The sequence below is a fragment of the Lasioglossum baleicum genome, chromosome 8 (genome assembly GCF_051020765.1).
Source record: "Lasioglossum baleicum chromosome 8, iyLasBale1, whole genome shotgun sequence".
Taxonomy (NCBI): Eukaryota; Metazoa; Arthropoda; class Insecta; order Hymenoptera; family Halictidae; genus Lasioglossum; species Lasioglossum baleicum.
This window is the reverse complement of record NC_134936.1, coordinates 9354157-9380574: the sequence shown is the minus strand read 5'-3', so window position 1 is coordinate 9380574 and position 26418 is coordinate 9354157. Positions and strand designations below refer to the sequence as shown.

At 33.4% G+C, this 26418-nt stretch overlaps 1 protein-coding gene across 4 annotated transcripts in view; it reads right to left on the bottom strand.

Moving 5' to 3' along the window:
• Pgant9 (polypeptide N-acetylgalactosaminyltransferase 9) overlaps nucleotides 1-26418 on the bottom strand; it is a 498492-nt gene that overhangs the window by 53465 nt on the left and 418609 nt on the right. The gene's annotated exons all lie outside the window — the stretch shown is intronic.

Here is a 26418-nt window from a genome sequence, read left to right as displayed (position 1 = left end):
ACAAAAAGTACGTATATTAATTATGTTTTTAATGTAATTTCTGAACATCCTATAGTTTGCTTATAAACTACAAATATTTATTTCTTGAAGTTCGTACTAACAAACACTATTACGAATGTGCCTGTATAAAAGTCGTATGTGAATGGAGATGATGATAAATTTTGTATATGTTTTAAATTAAAATTTATATTAAAACATATACAAAATATATCAAAATTTATAAACTTATAAAAGTCGTATGTGAATGGAGATAATGATAAATTTTATATATGTTTTACATTAAACTTTACATTAGAACATATAGAAAATTTATCAAAATTTATAAATTTATGAAGTCGTATGTGAATGGAGATGATGATAAATTTTGTATATGTTTTAAATTAAAATTTATATTAAAACATACAAAATGTATCAAAATTTTTAAACTTGTAAAAGTCGTATGTGAATGGAGACGATGACAAATTTTATATATGTTTTACGTTAAAATTTACATTAGAACATATACAAAATTTATCAAAATTTATAAACTTATAAAAGTCGTATGTGAATGGAGATGATGATAAATTTTGTATATGTTTTAAATGAAAACATATACAAAACTTATCAAAACTTATAAACTCTTAAAAGTCGTATGTGAATGGAGATGATGATAAATTTTGTATACGTTTTACAATAAAATTTACTTTAAAACATATACATTTATCATCATCTCCATTCATATACGACTTTTATAAGTTTACACAGACAAATTCGTGATAGTGTTTGTTAGTACGAACTTCAATAAATAAATATTTGTAGTTTATCAGCCAACTATAGGATGTTTATTAATTATAATTTAAAGAGAGTGTATTCACCTTTATTGCCAGATTCGGCGAACCAAAGTCAAATGCAATTGGAAAGTACAATAACTGATCGCGCTGCCGGCAAGTTTGTCGAATAAGTATTCGAGTCAGCTATAAATTCGACGGTACGGTATTAATATCTTAATCCCATCATCGAACGGAAGATACGGATTACGGAGAAGAGATACCGGCGGAACGATAGGGGCCAAAATACGGTAATGCGATTAGAAACCACTGTGTTGGCAGAATAAACGGCGGGGAGGTGTACACACATTTCTGAGCTCCCTGTAGGCCAAGATTCCGTGTTGTCGTTTGATACGCCGCACCGCGGCATCAGCGTATCGCCTAATAAAGCTAATGTAGATAATACGCTCCGTAAACAGTGAAGTTTCTCTGTTCCTTAGTTATTACGGGCATCTGTGTGTGCCTTCTACCTTTGAATCTGGATGTGTAGCTAGCGGAACGATCATAAACGAAGTCCTTAGTTTTAAGTAGACCGCGTATCTCGACGAATTAACCGTAATTTTAAACACAATAAAACCACTCGTTTACCTAATCCATAAAATAAAATGTAGAAAACTTTGGTCAAATGATACATCGTATTTTTAAAAGTTTTTTAAATGTATGTCGTTCGTTGATTTTAAAGCTAATTATTAAGGACATTTATTCTAAATGAAAAATGTTAAGCAACGATGAAGATGGTTAATCACTTTTGACTCTTTGTAAACTATTTTTGTGGATGAATCATATTATTCAGAAATGCAATTATATTTTATTCTGAATATTATATTGTATACATTTTGTAATACTGTTTCGCATTAACCTGTATTTTGAGTTCACAATCCATTTAAAACACAAACAGCGTATAAAATAATATATTATTTCCAAATTGCACTATCATTTACAGAATTGTATTATTCCTGAAGCTATACAACAATATTCATTACAGTTTTAGACATGTTACATGTTTAGTAGTAGCCATTAAATACAATGTTTTCATGATGCAGGAAAAGCATCATAAAACAAATAGCGTATAAAATACTATATTATTTCCAAATTGCATAACCATTTACAGAATATATTATTTTTGAAGCTATACACAACTATTCGTTACAGTTTAAAACAAGTTACATGAAACATATTTGTAAGGGATATTAATTACGAGTTTAAATAATATTTCTTGAATATTTCAAATAATCTTAGCCATTAAATACAATGTTTTCATGATGCAGGAAAAGTTATTCAATATTTTGGGATTAGTGTGAGTTAATTAATGTAGGACCCAGAGAACGAATATATATAAAATAAAAACTTTCTGCATCAATTTTACAAAACACACAGGCCGAGGAAAGAGTTCTTTCCTTCTTTAATAATTTTAGTGGGTTGAAAAGAATACATTGGTGTTTCTAAATTCTCTTCGTCTCTAATTTTGTTTAAATTGGACTTACCCATTTTTGTTAGAAATACATAAAATTCACAGTCTAGTGATGATCATTTGGAGAAACGTTAGAGCGCATCATTTAAAGGGACTACAGTCAATAGTGAAGTTTTTTAAAGCGACGGTCTTCACAAAGGCGTCACCGTTTCAGCTATTGCGTGCATTAAACTCGAGTCATTTTTTTCGAACGTGGTTCCATTTGTGGGAAATCATTTTGCGGTTTATATTTGCCTGTTTGCGTGGAATCAACTGTAAGCCAACTCGGTTCTGTGAATAGCAATGGTGCAGCGAACAAGCAACAGGAAATATATAAAAGCAGCTTACGTGGGCTTAGGACGATCGTGACTGTGTAGGAAAGAACGTGCGTGCAGTAGATACGACGAACCATGGTCAGACAAGAAGGTAGCGACAGTGTTAGAGAGCTACAGTGGTTACCTATCAACGTTCTAACCACACAGAAATAATTATCAAGTCGTTAAGTATGAAACTTGACAAATGTCAAGAGGTTTGCGTTTTCTTTGTCAAGTTTCATACTTAACGACCTGATACATATAACACAAAAAACATCAAATCGTGATTAGATAGATTTTCCATTAATAATTAAGTAATTAAATTGACACATTTTTTTATATTTTGATATTATTCATACCTGTTACAATATGGACTAATTATTTATCATATTACATCTTCATACATTTATTAATATTTATTATATTTAGGAAACTTTTTACCGCGATTAGAAAATTTTATTTTAATCAATGTTCTTATAATTTCACAAATTGTGCAAAATGTCATTATATTTGTACATGTGGTTGCTTTAAGTTGACAAAATTTGCTTTGATTTTACTTACTTTGTTCATGTTGAACCAACTTAGATTTATTTCAATATACATACTATTTTGTACATATGTATAAGGATGGTTATTTGCAATCAACAAAATTTTATATCACTTAATTTAGTAGTAAAGAATATAACGGATGGTGTAAAAGACTCGGCTGTTGCATAATATAATATTATTAGGTTGTAATAATAATTGATTGAGTTATTGAGATTGATTAATTTACTATTCTGCATAATGGTGCGACCGGAAGACGACCATAAAATTAAAACAATATTATATAAATTATGAAATGTCACTTTATAGATACATTTGTCCAAAATCAATACTTTTGTTTATGGAAGTATTGGAAAAACAGCGTGAGATAAAATATATGTTCGATAAATGCTGATGTGAGAAAATCCCCATCACAAAAATGTATGTACTTGATGTGATTGCTCGAAATTGTTTGCAGTAGATAAATCAGTATATAGTCAGCCACGCCGCAATATTATCGATAGAACATCGGTATCCGATAACAGTACGATTTTAACATTAAACATATTGCTGTGCTATGCACAATGAAAAAGCAACATTGTATTTCCTGAAATATTAACCGTAACACGAACAGTAATTATCAATTAAATGCACTCCGATTAATGGATTACATGTTGAATTATGTAACGTATGTTCTATCATTTATACCCTATCACTGTATAACGAATATAAAATTGATTGCTAAGAAGAATGAAGGTTACACTGAAACATATAATGTTATAGATTAAATTAAAACGAATTTATAAACTACTTCTACTCCTTTAGCAAAATTTAATTTCGAAGAGCTTTCAAAATTTAATTTCGAAGAGCTTTCAAAATTTAATTTCGAAGAGCTTTCAAAATTTAAATTATCACTTTTGCGATTGACTGCGGCGAAATTTAGATTTAAAAGCATTGATACGAAAAAGTGAGGTTATAATCAACGACCATAAATCCATAAAAATAGTTTCAGAAGGAACTTTTTAAAGGGAAATGCTGCAGCCGCCACTCTAATATTCCAATATACAAGCGAAAAACCGTGAGAATTTTCTCGCAAAAGCTGTGACGAAATCGACTGTGTTTGATCGATCTCGTAAACTGATGTTCTAAATATTTTGTGTGGGAGAGGCACATCAATATAAAATAAATATAAAATATAACTATAATAAAAATAGAAAATATAACTATAATAAATATATTCATCTTCACGTTCGTTTAAAGTTGTACGTATCTATACGTTTTTCTTTCTTTCAATAGTGTGACTTTCGAAGCTTCATAAAATAAAATAAATAAAAATAATTCTTATACAGAAAATGTTTGTCGCAGCAAATTATAGCGATTTACCAGGATTTTTAGAGTATTCGACATCCTCAGAACTTCATAAATCATCTCGTTAATTGGGAATATTAAATCTTCGAGAAATTGACGTCAGAATATTTCCGAACAGGAGAAGCAATTTTTCCTTGTAGGTCATTACACGAATCGATCACTATTTGACGTCGACATCTAGGATTTTCTTCAAAATGAATCATGATGTATCACAAGTGACATTAGGGTGAGATGTCGCCACATTCTGCTGGCTTGGAATTTGTACAGGGTGTATAAAAAATAATGTTCATCCGTCCCAGGGGTGAATATATACCTCTGGATCGGTGAAAATTTTAAGAGAAACTTGCCGCAAAATTGTTGTTGAAGTTTGTATTTATTAACCCCATTATTGTGTACTTATTAACCCCTTGTCGTACTTTGACGAGCCAGACTCGTGATGAAGGTCTTTAACAAAGTCTAACAGGTATGAATGTTACGCGTTTCATTTTAGATGAAATAAAATTAGATACGTTTGTAATCAATATTTAAGCATTAAAATAAATGTAGCCATACGAAAATATATATTTGCTTTTCCCTTCTACGATATTTTTGTGCATAAAAACGTTCCAATCACTGTAACTGTAAAAGAAAAGGTACGGCAAGGGGTTAGCATATAATCTGTTGAAGTTCTTGCAAAATTTGATGGTGTGGAGTTATTCGTACAGACAAAAGCCTATTATTACTGTTCACCTGACATTCGAGATGAGATAGAATGTAATCGAGTGCCTCGAGAGAAACGAAATTTAATTTTAATTCAGATCATAAATTTGAAGTTGTAAAATAATATGAAAGAAAATCTTATACTACATATGATTGGCGGAAATGAGTTTTGCTATCGAAATTCAATAGTGTTAAATATTAAACTAAGTTCATATGATATTGGCACTATTCAATAGTACATCTTATTGAATCAACATATATTTTTTTTGTTTCGACAGGATTTTTTTCTCAGTGATACCTTTTACATTAGTATTTTATAATGTAATGATATGAGGTTTTCTTTCATATTTTGCCACTTAAATCTGTTCTATATGTAACGTATTCCTGCATATATTATTTGTTCACGTATGTATAGTTTATTTGAATGGGCAGGGATATGATGATTTTGTAAAGTTCCTTTAAATTTCATTTGGCACATTTCACGCACACGATTATGTTCTAATTATGTCTATCGACACGTCAGGTGAATAGACAGCGGATCTGATGCATTTATGGCAAAAATAAGTAAGTGTAATTTAAAAAAGTAAAATATTAGAAAAATTTAAAAATACTATTACATTATTTTCAATCTATTAAACACATTAACACTTTACCTACCGGAAGCCTATTAATACGATTTTTAATGATTGTGCTGTACCCAAAGAAAGCATAGAAATTTTCTATTACAATGCAATTTTAAATGAAACTGTTAGATGACGTTATTCAGGGTGACTTGTTAGTTCACAATGAAAACTGCTGTTGCTATTGAAGGTTCCATAAAAAAAGTTTTTAGTCATGTACCATAGATTTTTCAAAATCGTGCAATAATCACCGATCGGTAATGAGTTATAAAGAATACAAATTTCCATATCGCTCCAGGTATTTGCAATTCGCGTAGAAAATTTTTATTTTGCATGAACATCCGCTGTCTAGTTGTAAGCGAACGATATCTACGTTGCATTAAAAGTAACAATTTTGAAAGAAAAATGTCGGGAAAATATAAAAAGAAAATTTACCTGTTGAAACGATTACGTCAGGGAATCTAAGAATCGATGAATTCTATTGTTCTGTTCAAAGATCGAAGTAGCTAAATAAATTGTAATAAAACGTCGGCGATCTCGATCGATTTCGTTCAATTTCGACAATTACGCGGTCCGTCGAGCGGGTAGTCAAAAAGAGACGGTCTCGCCGATTCTTTCGCAATATTAAACTTAGTCGTTCTACGGTAGAGACAACTGTAGAAAATCGTCCGACATCGTTCCGTACAACTGTCACTGCGGCCCGTTAATTTCACGAGCGTGTTGCCGCGGCCATGCGGACCGGAAAAACCTTTAAGCCGGCGGAAACAGTGCGGATCGTTTCTGCTCGATTGCCGTTCAACAGCGACGATATCCTCTTTACCGCCGATAAAAGGGCCTCCATTGTTGGTTGCCTGGAAATCAGCCGGGATTATCGAATGAGAAAAGGGAACCCGGGAACTCCTTTCGTCCTCTCCTCCGCCTTTTTCGATGGTCTTCCGGTATTTAATCTCTCCCCGTTCCCGTAAAACCTACCGATCCCCTACGCCTCCCTCTCCCGCAATCCTCTCGTGCTCGTATCCCCAAAGCGCGACCATTTCTGGCTAAAGCTAACATTTGCAAAGCGACGGGGAAATGCGTGCCAGTCCTTTCGAAATAGTCAATTTTTGTGGACCTGCACGTGCTTCCGCGCGACCGACGGGATAAAAAGTTTAGTGGCGTTCTGGCGAACCGTCAACTTCATCCCACACCGCAGACGGTCAAATGTCCGCCACTTTTTTATATAAAGAGATTTCGGAAATTTAATACTGCAACCACCGAGCACTCGAAAGCACTTTGTGCTAGTTTAATGCGAATTATAGACTGCGGAGTTTTGTGCAAAATTTTCTGTTTTAACCTTCTGCGGTCGAATGCGTTCACTTGTACAAAAAAAAAATGTATTCACTTGCACACTGAATAGCTAAGTGTAAGAATTGAGGAGACAGTGTTATGTTCGGTAAAGATTTATCTGTAATTTTTTTAGAGTGATCGTTTCCTTAAAAATGATTCAGTCGAAATTATGAGAAATGAGTTAGATAAAAATTTATTTCGTCTCTTAGTAATTTTAACACATTGAAACGAATACTGATTTATTTTTCGAATTTGTTTTTTGGTCGAATGCGTTCACTTGTACAAAAAAAAAATGTATTCACTTGCACACTGAATAGCTAAGTGTAAGAATTGAGGAGACAGTGTTATGTTCGGTAAAGATTTATCTGTAATTTTTTTAGAGTGATCGTTTCCTTAAAAATGATTCAGTCGAAATTATGAGAAGCGAGTTAGATAAAAATTTATTTCGTCTCTTAGTAATTTTAACACATTGAAATGAATACTGATTTATTTTTCGAATTTGTTTTTTGGTCGAATGCGTTCACTTGTACACTGAATAGCTAAGTGTCAGAATTAAGGAGACAGGGTTATGTTCAGTACAAAAATCTGACATTTATCGAGAGTAATCGTTTCCTTAGAAATTATTCAGTCTTACTTATGAGAAGCGAGTTAGATAAAAATTTATTTCGTCTCTTAGTAATTTTAACACATTGAAACGAATACTAATTTATTTTTCGAATTTGTTTTTGGTCGAATGCGTTCACTTGTACACTGAATAGCTAAGTGTCAGAATTAAGGAGACAGGGTTATGTTCAGTACAAAGATCTGACATTTATCGAGAGTAATCGTTTCCTTAAAAATTATTCAGTTTTACTTGTGAGAAGCGAGTTAGATAAAAATTTATTTCGTCTCTTAGTAATTTTAACACATTGAAATGAATACTGATTTATTTTTCGAATTTGTTTTTTGGTCGAATGCGTTCACTTGTACACTGAATAGCTAAGTGTCAGAATTAAGGAGACAGGGTTATGTTCAGTACAAAAATCTGACATTTATCGAGAGTAATCGTTTCCTTAGAAATTATTCAGTCTTACTTATGAGAAACGAGTTAGATAAAAATTTATTTCGTCTCTAAATAATTTTAATACATTGAAACGAATATATTGTGACGTTCTTAAATGCTTTTAACATTTTTACTGTTTCCTATTTCTTCTACATACTTCATTTTCCGCACACGACTAATAAAAACCCTAACAAAATTTGGTTTAATCGAATGCATCGGAATCAAAAATGAATTTCTGACACGATCGTGGACATTGACAATGTAAATTATAGAAAGTGATACAATATGAGCAGCAAATTTTGAGAACGGAGAGGAAATATTTAAGTAGAAAATAGCAAGGGAATCGGCCACAGAATGGCGCGTGATCGAGGGCCTAACTAAAATCTATAGCTAAGCGGTATCATTATCGTCGGGAACATCCTTCGGCGCCATAACTCAGGCTCGGGTGCGTGTCAAAAGATCCCGGATAGGTGTTTCAATTAGTCTACTGGCGGAATTTCGCAGCCCTTAGGCTGGTCGACCCATGGGGTGTCGTAAAGATCCGTAATGGCCAGGGGGTGCGGACTTTCGGCCGTGAATGTGATAGGGATGTCCATGATGAAGTGTTCCTCTGGCCACGTGGAAAGACGCCAGGATGCGTGTGTATGCCGCAACACGGGCTAACTGATGGGAGTTTTTGCACGCGAGGAGAATAGAATCGTCTACACGAGAATACAGAGTGAATCGTTTCCGTATTTTGTTAGCACCGCGGCTGCTGACAGCTTTTCGTGATGAACAGCTACATAATAGTCAATTTCGTGTACCCCACAGATTTCTTCAACCTTAGTCGCCCCCACACATTTTTTCTGCTTAACACTTTGTGTGCCATTATTAGTGGATACAAAATATATTTGGACACTAAATTTCCCATTCTTCAGACCAGAGTTGTGCAGAATTACAATTGAATTACTCCAGAATTATAATTACAAAGTAATTGAATTAAATTGTGATTCAATTATGTAGTAATTTATAATTCAGATCTTCAGTCAATTACATTACAATGTAATTCGTAATTGCAATGGAGTACAATTATAAAATACATTGTAATTGAATTACATTGTAATTCAATTATATTGCAATTTATAATTCAGATCTTCAGTCAATTAAATTACAATGTAATTCGTAATTGCAATGGAGCACAATTATAAAATACATTGTAATTGAATTATATTGCAATTTATAATTCAGATCTTCAGTCAATTAAATTAAAATGTAATTCGTAATTGCAATGGAGCACAATTATAAAATACATTGTAATTGAATTATGAAAAATGAAGTAATAGGCAAGAAGAGGTTGAAAAATCCATGTAAAGGATTACATCTATCGTCGATTACACCACTAAATACAGTTGAAATTATATCGTGTTTGGTACCATTTTGCATTAGAAAAATGCCACGAATATGTTGGCGAAAGTTCCATAAAATAATTATGAAAAATAAAGAAGATTAATTATTGGTGTTACATTGTGAAAAAAATGATGTCACTGCGGGAATACTGTCCGTGCAGAACACGGCTGTTCGACAGTAAACCCGTGGTTACTGTATATGAAAGAAAAATATAAAAATATATCGCAACTTCTTCCAAGTTCTGGGCTATAATTTGGAGAGCTGTATTTTTATTATATTATATTTCGATTATACTGTAATTCAATTATATTGTATTTCAAGTATATATTGTGTGTGTGTGTATTTTAATTATACTGTAATTCAATTATAAATTGCATTTCAATTATATTGTATTTCAATTACATTGTATTTCAATTACATTGTGTTTCAATTATATTGTATTTCAATTACAAATCTGATTAAAATACTTAATAATTGAATTACGTTGTATTTGAATTATATAGTAATTGAATTACTATTAATTGAAATACAATGTAATTCAATTACGTAATTGAATTACAATGTAATTGAATTAGCACAACTCTGCTCCAGACATTGTCGATATTTAAGTCCAAAATTGTTGCACAATTTTTTAGCCTGCTCTCTGTGAACTGTTATTCTAATGTTGAAGCAAAATATTTGTCTGCATAGGTATTTCTGAATTTTTATTGATTTTCAACCAATTATTGAAAATGATTGATTTAGTACCATTATTCAAAATATTATTTACATTATTAAATATGTTGGTATCCAATTCACATTACTACACACTGAAGTCCATAAAATGACAAAAAATTATGTGGAATGGAATTTTTCTAGGTCGAAAGCAGTATTTAATTTTCAAGTTGAAATAGCTCCGAGTGCAAAGGGTTAAAAGATAAGTACACCATACTTAAAGAATTTGAAACATATCACTGATAGAATTCCTAGAAAGTGTTTGAAAATTTTCCATTCGTCAACTTTTCATTTCCGTTAATGTCAGCCTGGAGTGCAAATGCATCCCATACATAGAGAGAAGGTTAAACGAAATTATCATGGTTCAAATATTGACAATTCTTAATTAAAATTGAAAATCAATTGTCTCTACAATCTGTTAAGCAAACGAAATTTTATTAGGATCCACGTTGTATGAGAATGTTGCAAAAATCACTGCTGTAATACGTATGCACATACCCAGGAAATTGCTTTCATTACTACGTTCACGAAACAAAGCAGACAAATATTTTATCCGGTAGTTTCGCCAGTTCCATTGTCGAGAGATTGGCTTTAAATTCATCGGTTTTAATCTACTCGATCCATTGAACCGGATCAAAATAATTGGAACGCGGATGCAAGTTTTTTTTATTGTATTCGTTTTAATATATCGAGATAGGGGTGTTTTGAAATTGAAAACGTTTCGAATATTTCGAGAACTGTCTCGTAATCTGGAACGATACATCGATCCCGTTCGAGTCAGTGTGTCGAATCTACCACCATTTTTATTTTATTTTACTCCATACTAACATCATTGAATTTTGGATTATTTTATAACGTTTTGTAAATTAATACATTTAATGAAATCATGTTTAATAATCGCAAGAATTTATTAAAGCCAAAGAGTTTACAAAACAGCAATCAGATTTAATTAATTCACAGGTATGTTACACAGTGACTGAAATAAATATAAAAATGGCATGTTCATTAATTTTATTTGCACAAATTGACTCAATAATTTTTTAAAACTCGGGGATTAACAATCGAGTGGGTTTTAATAATTCTCTCAATAACAGCAATTCGAAAACCAACTAGATACACCGAGTAATGCAAACTGATAAATTCTACCGACATTGTTATGAAAAAGAAAATGATACAGCATCTTCTAGACACAGTACCGTAATTAAAAAACCGATAAATAAGCTTCGTAAACAAACTACAGATAGCACTTTGATGTACATATTTGCATCGCGGAAAATTCGTTGGAGGTTCAGCTCGAGAGCAGAATAACTCGGCGAACGCGTTAAAAAAAAAAGACAATTAACCTGAGGATGGGCCGAGGCGCGATCATTTTTGCATACAGCGAATCTAATTGAAGCGACTCCAACGGCAACGTAGCCGCGGACAGAGTAAACTTTCGTGAAAATTTGCTAAATGAATCGCTGCGGCTGTTGTGCTCCATCACGCGTGGCTTGATTGTTTCGTTATGAATTCGTTCGTAGCCGTGCGCGACGGAAAAATAAACCCTACCAGTGCGAAACTGTGTTAATTATAATACTTCAATTCGTATCATTGAGACGCGCGCCGCGAGATCCGTCGTCCTGGTTGTTACACGGAAAATACAACGGACGAAAGTTCATTCTCAATGATGGGCTTAGATGTTTATTTTCGTTGGCCACGGTATTTCATTCTTTAACGCGGCAGTTAATTATGTTTTCACGTAGCGATATTTTTTCTGCTAAATGGAGTGTAGATTTAATGGAGCAATCTAAATTTTAATTAAAATAATATTCCACGCTTTATGCAATTCTTAATTAAATTGCGTGTTTAACGGTGCTACTTTTTTCTGTTCAACTCTGCCTTCTTTTTCTTTCGTTGTATTTCATTATACTTGGGTCATTATTATTACTATACAGACAATTTAATTATGGTGTACAGTAACGTGAAGACCATACTAAAGTAATAAGATTAAAAAATCCTGGCAAAGTGGCTTCTATCCAATTCCAGTTAATTTTTACTAATGTCAGAAATTTGAGGTGTATAAAATCAATGTCACTGTATTGGATGAATTCCATTCTGATCAGCAATTTGCTTATATCGGAATAAATAAATACATATTGAACTAATTTTTATTTAATATGCAGGTCTGGTAAACTTTGTTTATGAAACATGTTCTGCACGAAACACGAAATAAGTATTATACGAGAAATAGAATCTTAAAAACTAACAATTCTTTACCCTCTGAAACTCGATCTCGGAATCCAACACAATTGAAGAGATTCCGCGAACCGCGCAGAAATTGGATGCAAACAGGAATGCTTGTTAGCGCATTGAGCATCCCCCCGGCATATGCCAGGAGCGATAACGCCGCTAGAATGTTGACTCATTACCGGTAAACACAATCTATCATCTACCTTTCAGCTCTAAGTTGATCGCATATTGCGAGGAAAGTCTGATCGACAGCCGTCTTTAACTTGGAGCGAAATTTTCAAACACGTTTACTTGCGAGTATCAGTTTCGCGTGAGCTAAAGTTGGCTTCACAGCAACGAGAATAATTGGTTAAAGCTATTCGTTGGCGGAAACATAATCCCGGTTTTTGTTCTTGAATTTTAACGTTACATATTTTAAGTTTTTTCAGTTCTTTTGCAATCTATAGTTTCTATCAGTTGCAATCTATATACTACAGTAAAAACAAATTTCACTTAAAATAATAATTTCATTTACGATCGTTCGTAAAATAAGAGAATTTATAATTTTATAAATTAATTTTTGTTCTTTGAATTCAGTACTAAGAATTATACAGAATATATACATGGGTAAAAAATCAAATTTGTAGGTTTGAAAAACCTACGTTCTATTAAATGGTGATATTTTTAACTTCAGGTTTCGGCCGAAAATAGGTGATTGAGACCGGAAGTTACATTTTTCAAATGGAACGTGGTATTTTTTATCAGGGATTCTGATTCTATGCGAAAAAACAAGAAACTTTCGTCTGAAACATTTTTTCAAAAAATGTCATTTTATGTCCTGTAAGTAACCTTCCAAATGAGTCTTGGCGTAATAATGTTTTCACTATCTGCTCTTGGCATAATCCAGAAAGATGCCAGAAAGATGGCAAAAGATCATCGAACAAAGTGCAAAATATTTTATTGATTAAAGTTGATTGCTTGAATAAAAAAATTGGACTATATGACACAGATAGTGAAAACATTATTTCGCCAAGACTCATTTTGAAGGTTACTTAAAGGACATAAAATGACATTTTTTGAAAAAATGTTTCAGACAAAAGTTTCTTGTTTTTTCGCATAGAATCCGACCGAAACCGGAAGTTAAAAATATCACCATTTGATAGAGCGCATCTGATTTATAAAAAAAACACTTTGCATTTTTGAAAATAACCTATTTTATAGATTATAAATGGGTGATACGGGTGGTCTGGGACACCCAGTATATAGTTTATGTTCTGCAAAATAAATTTTATCCTGCGTTAATACTGTCTGACCCATACTATATCACAACTGTAAGGACAAACAAGTTGTCATTGTTAATGCGTGTAGAATACAGCAGAATCGATGCTCTTTCCAATGCACTTTGTTCCATCTCGATATCTCAATCCGTTCCCGAGATATAAGCGATCAAAGTTCTCGCGTAAATTGAATGGAGTGGGGGGTTCATTCATTAATAATAGTACGCACTAATAGTAATAGTAAAAACTGACCTGCCTCAATTGGCGGTGCGTAGGGGTAGGTCAGTGGCGTGTGCGCGAGAAAGAAAGGCATGCTGTGCAAGAGAGAAAGATATAGTCGGATGTTAAAAATTGCCTTCGTCTTTACACGACGATATCTCGGGAACCAAGCATCGTAGCCTAACGCAACAAAAACCGTTTTAAAGCGTAGGCTTCACGCCCGCTAACAGTCCAAGTTTCATTAAAATATCATTAATAGTTTCAAATTTATAACAATTTAAAAATTAACTAATTTCAATACAATTTCTCCGTGCGATTCATGCTCTTCAATGGGTTCAAAAGAATAAATATCCGTTATTTAACGCTAGTTGACATATTTTTTAGTGAAAATATTATTCATGACTATTTTATTAACTGTCTGAAGACCCTGTGCGTGGTTATCGATTAATTATTATTTTTTTAAGTTATCATAAATGTAATGTGATCACAAAATAAATTTGTTAGCATTTTCTGTGGGTCAAAGATAACCCACCTTCAATATAAACAATTTCTGAGAGTATCAAGTTCGACATTAATTCGGGTGAATTGAAATTATTCTGAAATTTTCTTTAAACCTATCGCGTTATTTCTCGAAAACAACAAGGTGGCGGTGAAATTAATGAACGGTACGCCAGTACACTGATTGCTCGAGAAACTCAATATTTTAATAATAATGTATCATTAATTTAATTTGACGAGATTATTATAATGCATGAGGGAAACTGCGGGTGAATGTGTACACGAATTTCACGCTCTAATTAGAACATATTCAGAGCAAAGTATCACGCTGGCCGCAATGAAGTTTATTGCCAGCGGCAATTTTGACCAAATTACGTGTTACAAACGCGGCCCCAACAACCATATGAAATTAGCAATCAGCAAACAGCAATATCTAGCTGCATTAACTACCGGAAGCATTTCTGACATTTGTTTAGACACGAAACCAATGAAATGAAATTCAATTTACGACTTCACTAATATTCTAATGTACCGGGTGTAAAACTTTGCACCACACGCTCGCAATTTTAGCAACCTATTTCGGAGTCGCGTGTACCTTCAAATAACTAATCAAAAATTGGTCAAATTAAAATATACATTATATTAATGTGTTCATTAACGTAAACATATTTTGGTTTTCAGAGATTAGAAATGTGTATAAGTATATAAACAAATTATCTTCACATGAATATTAGCATTCTAATCGCAGAAATTAAAAGAATATAAAATTGGAGAGGTAGGATTTTGTCTGAGACAAACGTTTACTATTTCTACTTGCAAAAAGTCCCAAGCATGTTGCTATATTTTCGTGGATACATAGTGCAGTGATCAATATCATTTGCATCTAGATTTGCATAAAATTATTATACAGAATACCTTAATCATTATCAGGAATATTCATAGCACTATTATCAGTAGAAATGTCTAGACATGGTTAGACAAAGGAGAAAAGGGTCGACTAAACAATTTATCATATAGAAAAAATTCTTCAATTATTTTGGTGGGGCTTGTGAATTCACAATTATTTTATAAAGGTTAAAATAAAGGAGAAATATTTGTCTCCTGGGGAGTTTTTTGTGGGAAAAATCAAATAAAAATATCTCTTACTATTAACACACAAAATTATATTATAAAATTTTGTATCTGCCATAATTATATAGTAGTAAATATTATTTAACATTTTCAATTAACACATTTTTGCAATTCAGTGAACTTCATGTCTCATTTATAAGACACAAATTCGTTTCGAACGGAGGATTCGTTTATTCTCGAAAATTCTTAGCATTCGTGGCAATCAATAAATTGACCGTTAATGTATGTTAATGGAGTCCGCAGTCAACACATTTACGCAAGCATTTTCAGCTAAATGGACTCCCGACGCGTGTGAAATTCCGTTCTTGGTGATGCCGACCGGACATATGGTGAAATTCATGAGAATTATAATCTGAACACAATATTCTGCGTCACCACTCTAAACGGGATTAAACGCGGTTCAATTAATTTGCCCGCATTGAAATTGTATTTATTTCATTCGAACGTGAGAGTAACGGGGCCGAACAGGTAGATTATCGGTACATAATTAAATCGTGTTAGACCAAATTAATCGCTTCGGGGATTAATTGACGTTCATTTGTTCGACGTAAAAACACATTGTCGAAGTAACAAGAAACTACCGCCGCATCGGCCGAACTAATATTTCAGTGTTAGACACTTCCTATCCGGGTTAATTAACTATGGCACAATCCCGCGGTGATATACTGCCGCCAAGTCTCACAGAATACTTTATGAAGTTTTCAAGGATCACCTGGAGAAGAACTAGGACCTTCGACACGAAATTTCGATCCTGAACGAGATTATGCCTGCGAGAATGAACGCTTGAACGGATATTTTCTGGTACATTGTTTTAAGCAACCAGACGATATTGAACGAGTAGAACTTTTTAAAAATCTAGTACAGTTTGTCAAATATTTGCACGTGAGTGTACGGTGAATTACACAAAAGATCTCTGAATAATACATTAATCATACAAATTCAAGAATCACTGGATTCTAAGTGGAATTTAAATTTGTCAAATTTGTAGTAACCTCGTGAAGGAAAATCGAATAATTTAGATTAATCCAGGTTAGGTTTACGATCTCAGTTTATCTTCCATTTATAAGAATAGAATTACCATCGAATTGACTTGATTCTTTCCCACGAACTTCAATAGTTCACTTATTGGGATTTTGATTGACTTTTGTACGATTAAAAATTCTTACATAAGAACTCGGAAATTGTTTAAAATGTTAGTATTAAAAGCAGAAACCTTACAACTCCGTAAGTTTTTTCAGGGATGCTTTTATTTTGAGAATTGGTGTGGAAAGTAAAAATTCTCTTTCTAACGTGGAGGTTCGAACATTTCCACAGAGTTCAAACAATTCTTTCTCGCGATTCAAATTACCATGGATTTAAAGATTGAAGTCTTCCCTTCGCAACGACGCCATAAAATTTGATATGCGATTTTTTGTTGCCGTTTTATTGCACCTTAAATGAAAACTGGCCTCCCAGCGTTACCCTAAGAACACCATGAAAAGTTTAGCGATCCTTTAACTGTGATAGCCGGTATATTTTACTCATTTTTCTTTATATTTAACTCGAGATGGATTAAGCTAGATGAATTGTTATTCATGTTATTTTACAACTAGAAAAAATTGCAAAATGGAGTCATGAATAACATGGTAGAAATAAATAATAATTAGATTAAGATTCTTATGCAAAATAAAAATTATCTGCATCGATTGCGAGGAACAGAAACCAGATTGAATGTTATTTATTCCCTTAATGATTTTAATAGAGGAGAATTCATACAGGGTGTTTCAGCTGAAGGAGGCCACGTAAATATGTATATCTCCTTTATTTTCAATGGCACAAAAAATATTTATGGCATAATTTAAATGGTATCGAAGGAGCAATATCATAGAAAAACAATTTTTCTCAGTTTTTTCAAGGTCGTCGTTATTTTTTATCGGGAAAACATCTTTTTTTATTCCATCTTGTTAATGACTTCGGCATATTTTACGGCATAATTTAAATGGTATCGAAAGAGCAATATCATAGAAAAACAATTTTTTTTTCATAGTTTTTCAAGGTCGTCATTTTTTATCGGGAAAACATTTTTTTTATTCCATCTTGTTAATGACTTAGGCATATCTAAATGTACTTTTTCAGCCGCTATAAGATGGAACAAAAAGAAAGTTTTTTCGATAAAAAAATAACGATGACCTTGAAAAAGTGTGATAAAATAACCGGACAAATAAAAATTGTTCTTCTATGATATCCCTCCTTCGATACCATTTAAATTATGCCATAAATATCTTTTGTGTCATTAAAAATAAAGGAGATATTTAGGTGGCCTCCTTCAGCTGAGACACCCTGTATATTGACATCTTCAATTGTTTTAATTTTCCAACAATTTCGAATTTCAGCTACTCAATTTTGCTATAAATGCATATACATCCGCAGTCTAATAATATCACACAAAAGATGCACGGTGTGCACAATATAATTAATTGTTTATTGAGCTTCGTTTGAAGTATCTCGCGAACAAAATGCTGCACTCTGTTTCTCGTAGTTGGTGCGAAATTCTGAATCCGTGGGTCAGTTGCAACTGAAAGAGGACCAGCGTTCGAAGAAAGACCCTCGTTAGGGGGTGTCGAAAGCTGTCCGGGTACGCAGCGAACTAACATAATTATCGGCATATCTCTAGACAATGGTTCTTGTTAGCCGGTACGAAACTAGTAGCGGAGACGGGCTACAGTTTGTCGAAGATGCTGGCAGCTCCAGCTAGAGTAGACCGAGGTATTACTTCCTCTTTGGAAGAGGTCCAAGTTTCCGAGTGCTTATTGGACGGCCAGCCCTCATCTGTGTCTCCCTTTCCATCTTTCCTTGGTCATCCCCACCATTTTCTAGTCGTCTCTTTGCTACCGTCCCGTCCCGTCGTTTCGACGGTATCCCCTTTTCGAGACGACGCGACGACGACATCGAACAGCCATCGAGATTGGACGGTTTTCTAGAACCGCAGCAGATTTTCGACTAATGGACCTTGAAGAAGAGACACGCGGACGACACCGACGTGCCGGGAAACCTTGAGCACGACCTCGACGAACTTGAACGGGTTTATTTACAACGTTACAGCCATTCATATCTGCACATTTCGCGAAATCGATTTCGGCTGTGTCAGAAACGCTGTCGACATAAGAGAACGTTTCAGTTGTTATTGGACATTCTTTTCTGCTTTAGATACTGTGCAATTCTCCATCTTGTAGTTTAACATATTTATTTAAAATGTAATACGGTGTGTATATTTTTGCATCAGTTTGAGAATCAATATTTTAGAAGATTAATATTTATTCTAGTTATGTTGTTGGAAATTCAACCATTTTCTGCTTTACTGTAAGATCTTGTATACCTCTATCTTCTAATTCAACATTTTTATTTAAAATGTAAAACAGTATATTTTTGCATCAGTTTTAGAATCAATATTTTCAAAGATTAATGTTTATCCTCGTTATGTTATTGGAAATTCAACCATTTTCTTCTATCTATCTTCTAGTTTTACCTATTTATTTAAAATGTAAAACAGTATATTTTTGTATCAGTTTTAGAATCAATATTTTCAAAGATTAATATTTATCCTAGTTATGTTGTTGGAAATTCAACCATTTTCTTCAACTATCTATCTTCTAGTTTAACCTATTTATTTGAAATGTAAAACAGTATATTTTTGTATCAGTTTTAGAATCAATATTTAGGAAGATTAATATTTATCCTACTTATGTTATTGGAAAATCAACCATTTTCTTCAACCATCTATCTTCTAATTTAACAGACATATTTAAAATGTAATACAGTCTATTTTTATATCAGTATTAGGATCAATGTTTTGGAAGATATTAATATTCGTAGTTATGTTATTGGAAATTCAACCATTTTCTTCAACTATCTATCTTCTAATTCAACATATTTATTTAAAATCTCACACAGTATATTTTTGCACGAGTTTCAGAATCAATATTTTGAAAGATTAATATTTATACTACCCAACTCATTCATATATGTATGTTTTTTAGAATCGATATTTTAGATGGTTAATATTTATATTTTCCAAGGTTTTTCGAACTGAGATCTATGTATATTGAATATGGTTTCAAGAACGTCGTACATGAACGCTTTTATTTTCTTGTATGCTGTTTACAATGGTCGATGTCTATACTCTCATAACTAGACCGCGGAGTGAATTAAAAAATTTAATTTCTGTCTTAATATGTTTTATAGACTGAAAATAACGTAACAGACTATCATTAAATTCATCTAATGTTCTTATTCTTTGAAATCAGGACCAACCATTTTTGTCATAAATGCATAAAATCCGTGATAATTTCCTAAACAATAAAAAATACGTAACTTCATTTTCGCTTAGAAATTGTTTCTACATAAACACATCAATTCGTGTTCGCAATAATTTAATCATAATTTAATCCATGCAAAGATCAAAATTATGCATTCTTCCTAAATTTCTGTCGCCACCAAGAATGATACAGCATGAAATTAATTACGGTTACGAGACACTATCATTAGCAGTTCCGTGGCAGGTGGAAGGTGCAGTAAATTTCTAACGGCACGTGTGAACCTAGCATAAGGTGCGTAACAAAAATGCATACGAGTGTACCGCTGAACCGGCCCTTCTCGTACGTCGCCACGAATTAATTGGTCTTGCCTCGTGATTAGTAGGTCCAACGGAATTACCACGATGCCTCTGTCCCGTGATTAATATCCCAGCGTTGCCAACTTTCGCACGGAAGATTAATAATGGACAGGGCGAGGATAGAAAAGGGTGGGGGGACGAATAGAGGACGACCATTAGAATAGAAGTTTTAATGCGGCCGCGACGGTTTGTCTCTGAGGGCTTTCGCCGGACAAATTCCTATATTTTCGCGTATGCAGATTCAGGTTTCCTGAACGTCAGATGCAGCAGTTTGTGCGGATCCGGCGTCGACGTAACTCCTATTCAAATTTTTGTTGGCTGCCTGATGAATCGGGAGTTTCGAGGATTAAACCTTGGACCCCCTGTGAGCCCTTCCGCAGATTTCATTCCATAATTTTCACAGCTGATTAAGGAGGATTTTCCCCTCTTCTGTCAAAGAACTGTTCCCACCAATTGTCATGTACCACTGGATTACTGAAAAGTATTATTATACATATAGCTCGGCAGCATGAAAGCTGTTGATAATATACAGGGTGTCCCAGCTAACTTGACCACCTTGAATATCTTTGTTGTTTTTAAAGATACGTCAAATGTCTGAAGAACAAAGTTGAATGGTAAAGTGGGGCTCATAAGATACCAACAAAATTTTTTTTTCCATGTAATTTTTTTTATGAGATTTCAAGGTCACCTTCATTTTTTTTAAATGGAATGAGGTATTTTTTAATACATCAATCGATGCAGCTGGACATTCGTTATAAAAAAGTACTAACCTATGTATGTCGAAAAGTTAGTAGTTCAGGAGATATCTCAATTTAAAAAACTCTAAAATACCATTACTGTCGTACTGTACTAATGGTATTTTAGAGTTTTTTAAATTGAAATATCTCCTGAACTACTAACTTTTCGACATACATAGGTTAGTACTTTTATATAACGAATGTCCAGCTGCATCGATTGATGTATTAAAAAATACCTCATTCCATTTGAAAAAAATGAAGGTGACCTTGAAATCAAATTAAAAAATTACATGAAAAAAAAATTTTGTTGGTATCTTATGAGCCCCATTTTATCATTCAACTTTGTCCTCCAGACATTTGACGTATCTTAAAAACAACAAAGACATTCTAGGTGGTCAAGTTAGCTGGGACACCCTGTATATGATTGATTATTGATCTACGGATTTTATGCATTTTAGGATAAATGAACGACATTTAAAAGTGTGGAAGGATAAAAGGAATTTAAAGTATCATTACACAGTTTTCAAGTTTTTAAAATCATTACGAAAAGAAATCTTTATTCAACTTTCATCTCTCACGATCAATTCAGAAAATTTTTATATGGCACAGCCTATTAACTAAATAAATACAGTCTAAAGACTGATTTGAATTCCAAATCTCAAATACTCCAAGACGTGCTTAAATTTAAAATATCATGCATCAAAGTTGTTCCAGGAAAACACTGAAAAGAATTTTTTATTCAACTTTCATCTCTCACGATCAATGCACAAAATTTTTATACGGCACAGTCTATTAACTAAATAAATACAGTTTAAAGACTGATTTGAACTCCAAATCTCAAATGCACCACAAGACATGCTTAAAATAAAATATTTCAAGCATCAAAGTTATTTAGGAAAATATCGAAAACTGATTTTTAAGGTTTCTGACACATGAATAACTTAATTTATTTATTTATCTTCTGGAAATCATTGTTCATAGTGTATATGTTGCTAGACGCAACATATTGCCTGCAGGAAAATAGAGTCTCGACGATTATAAACGCATGTAATTGATACAACAAAAAAACTGCTGTTTTTCGAGGGCCATTGAATAAAAATTTCGAGGAGAGCACGTTGCACGTCCGTAACTGGGTGCTCGACAGAGCTGCAGAGAGGCTTGAATTTTTCCACTTGCGACACTACTGTAGCTCCGTCAATTTTTGCATTTTAATGTCGGACTCGTTTCACAATATTTTCGAAACTGTTCGTTTATTCAGATGCGTAAAAACGTCGATTTTTCATTTGGTGTTCCGTTTCAATTTATTCGAGCAAATCTACTCGGTTTACAAGCTGCTGAGTACTGTAATTGCACGTTACTAGCTGAATCATTCACGACTCATTTTCACTTGTCATTCACAGGTCCATTTACAATTCTATCTCGCTTATTTCTTAATAATGAAGTACTGTTGACATCCGAACTTACATAACTATTGTAGAAAATGTTACAGGCATTTATTGCATTAATCTAAAATGTACGGAAAATCACAGATTATAATTCTAATAAATCTAAAGAACTTTGCATCTTTCGTTGCCTTTCGTTCGATTCTGTATTAACCAATTCATAGTGAATTTCTATTTAACTAGAACTTATGAAAATTACATTAACTTTAATGCATATGTGTAAAATAGAAGTTTCTGCAATCAAAAATAAAATTCTATAAAAATTCAACGAGGCAACGTTTTCGGACGTTTTAGAATTGATTCTCAAATTTTTGGTAAAAAATAAAAGCATGACTTTTCACGTAAATTTTTAATTTGTCAAGACGTCAATTTCCTCCACAAAAGCTGCAAGACGATTTTCTTGGTAATGTTGTGGGTAATATGAAAATGGTAATAAAGCTTTTGAACCTTTTCGAATCAGGCCGCGAAAGTAAATTGAATGTTAGACCTATCCTTACATCTCGTCTGTGCTCCCGGTTTCTTGGACCTTCGATAAAGGAAACCATCTTTCATTACCTACATTACCAGCATAGTCGCTCGTGCATGTGGTCCACGCGACTGATTTCGCTGAATCTGGTAGACGTCCTTGGCGAATTCGCCCGAATAGGAAGTGACGCAACCGAAAAATCCTTTTGCGCCGCTTCTTATCCTACGGGGCTTATTTTTTGACGATTCGACGGGATCCATTCTTATGAGTCCTTTCGCTGAATCGTAGCAGAAAATCACTGTGCAAATTTAAGATCATACTCTCGTACGAGATTTTCACATCACGATATTGAATTCGGTCGGAAACGAAGTCAAAATTTATTTTAATGTTCCTAACACTTGGTCCATTTGGTTATGTTACGTTGTAGTTCTTTGAAAAAGAATTTTTTTCTGCCATCAAAAATTAAGAATTAAGCAAATGTAGGCATATATTAAATATAAATTTTCTTTTTCATTCTATGAAATTGTTGCGGTCGAATTTCAATAATCAATGTAGCTGCAAAGAAAATCGTACAGCGAGGGTTTAAAATTTATTTATTTGAGAGGAATATTGCAAAACAATGTGTTTCTAATTTGAATTCACTGCTCAATATTTTGTAATTTCTACGAAGAAATTAATTTGGCATTTCTCAAGTAGAAAATTATTTTTTACAGATTGTTTTGTTAACTTATTTCACCCAAAAATATTGTTTGTAATAAATTTTAGAGATTTTGTGTAAATCTCTAGGTTCACCCACATTCAAGGAATAAATAATAAAAGAATCTTTGTGCACACAATTCTAAAGCTTCGAAATGTTCGCAGTTGAATTCAGCATTTCGGAAGTGGGTCGCGGAATTGAATACTTCTATGTCGAGAACAACTATAAAGTGTAATAACTGTTTCTAACGAGCAATCAGCACTCGGAATAATTGAACTTTTTCCCGCCTTTCGGAAGCAACTTTTCGTTCGCGTGCGACGCGATTGCTGTAAGAATGTCTAATTTCGGTTCTTAAATTCTTGTCGGGGTGCGGAACTTTTTTTATGAGTGTTCCTTTCGTCTCCTACAAAAGCGGCGCTATTTAATATCGCCGGTAAAGTATCGTTGAAAGTTCGTGAAATATGGCGAGCAAACTCCCCTATCTAAACTCTTAAACAACTGCAAAGCACGGGCACCGAATGAAATTCAAGGCGCCACCCGGAAGAATAATCGTAGCCATTTAGACGTGCCGGGCCAGGAACTAATAAAAACTCGGGGCACCTTTTCTCCCCGTTATATCTTCATCGAGGTGGAAGAGGCGTCGCGACGCCGTGCGACGCGTCCTCTACTGTAGAAACTGGTATTTCGCATTGACATTCTTGACGACGAAATGTCGCGCTCCCCATCGATTTTCATAAGATCATTGTGATCTTGGATCTGTGAAGATCTGTTAAAAAAATGGACCTCAAAGTTGACGATCCTTTTTTCAAGATCAAAATGGTTTTTCTATTGCATCCTATGATGCTCGTCGCGAGGAACAAAAGTCTCAAGTCAACTGTTATCTTAAAAAATAACTAAAGTTGTCAAACTGTTTTATTCCATCTTCAGGGTGTCCCGAAATGGTATAATTGTGGAGAAAATAAGTGACATTTCTAATTTTGTCTATGAGTGGTATACAACACAATTTCTTACAAAATATAGGAATGTAGGAATATAGGAATATAGGAATGTAGGACTGTAGGAATGTAGGAATGTAGGAATGTAGGGGAATATATATAGGACTTATGAATGTAGGAATATAGAAATGTGTGTAGGGGGGAATGTATAGGAATGTATAGGAATGTATATGAATGCATAGGAATGCATAGGAATGCATAGGAATATATAGGAATGCATAGGAATATATAGGAATGCACTGGAATGCATAGGAATGCATAGGAATATATAGGAATGCATAGGAATGTCTACGAATGCATAGGAATGCATAGGAATGCATAGGAACATAGAAATATAGAAATAAACCCTTTGCACTAGGAACTGTTTTAACTCGAAAATTAAACATTTCTTCCGACCTAGAACATTTCCATTCCCGATAATTTTTGAAGTTTTATGGATATGAAATTGGTATAATACACCTCATACAATACTTAAATGTTTAGTAATCGAATAGATACGAATATATTTAATAATGTAAACAATATTTTGAATAATGGTACAGAGTCACCTCTGGAGTGCTATTAAATATAATAAAGCAAGGTAGAAGAAAGAAATTATAACACAATAGAGAAATTATTCTAGTTGTGTCAAAAGTTCTTAATAGATAATAAACGCTTTCTATTACATACAAATAAATTACAGGATTGCAAAGTGTACCGCTTTGTATCGATTCATTAAACATCGGTTTGAACATGAAAATTGAAACATTTATGTCTGCCATATAAACTTTAACGAAGTTTATCGATTTATGTAGTACCATTGTTGCTACGCTGCAAAAACACTCTTTTCCGGCACGGAAGACTGTAATGTACTTTTAATTGTACACGCGCTGTTATCGGATAAACATTACATAAAGCTAGCAAACGAAGTGAAAACAAGCCTGGACGGCGGATGAAAAATTTACTAAACATTAATGTATTACACTCTGCATAATGTTCTATATAATGGTAGGCGGTAAATCAACGTCTACGTAGTAATTAATTCCTCGATAGACGGAAAAATAAATAACGTCAGCAACATCCGGCGGAGTAATCGATACTCCGATTCCGCGGGTATCGTTCTGAACTGTCCGATGCTACGTGTTCTGCATTGAGATTAATAGAAGATGAAATAGGAAACCCCCTGTTTACGACCACCATCCTCGAAAAATCTAGTACATCGTCGTAAACGTGACGAGCGATTTATCGACGATGCTTGTCATCGGAAACTCTGTAGGACGCAAGTCGATTTCATTCAGTGAAAATCAAGCAAAAAAGAATTTTTTTCTGTCATCAATATTTAAGAATTGACAAGAATACAAATTTTCTTTTTTATACTGCATACGCAATTGTTGCGATCGAATTTCAATCAAAATAGCATAAAAAAAATCATACAGCAAGGGTTTAAAATTTGTTTATTTGAGGAATATTTAGTAATCTTCAAGAAAATTAGAAGATCAATATGCTTCTTTATGTATTGGGTTGGCAAATAAGTTCGTTCGGTTGTTGTGATTTATTCCAGCCTAAAAAACCGAACGAACTTATTTGCCAACCCAATACAATTATTGAGGAGAAATGTTTCTAATTTGAGTGCACTGGTTGATATTTTGTAATTTCTCATACGAAATTAATTTAGCATTCCTCAAGTAGCAAATTATTCTTTACAGATCGGTTTGTTAATTTATTTTTCAACTGTGCGACGTGTTTTGCATTGAGATTAATAGAAGATGAAATAGGAAACTGGAAACCCCCTGTTTACAACCAGCATCCTCGAAAAATCTAGTACATCGTCGTAAACGTGACGAGTGATTCATCGACGAGGTTTGTCA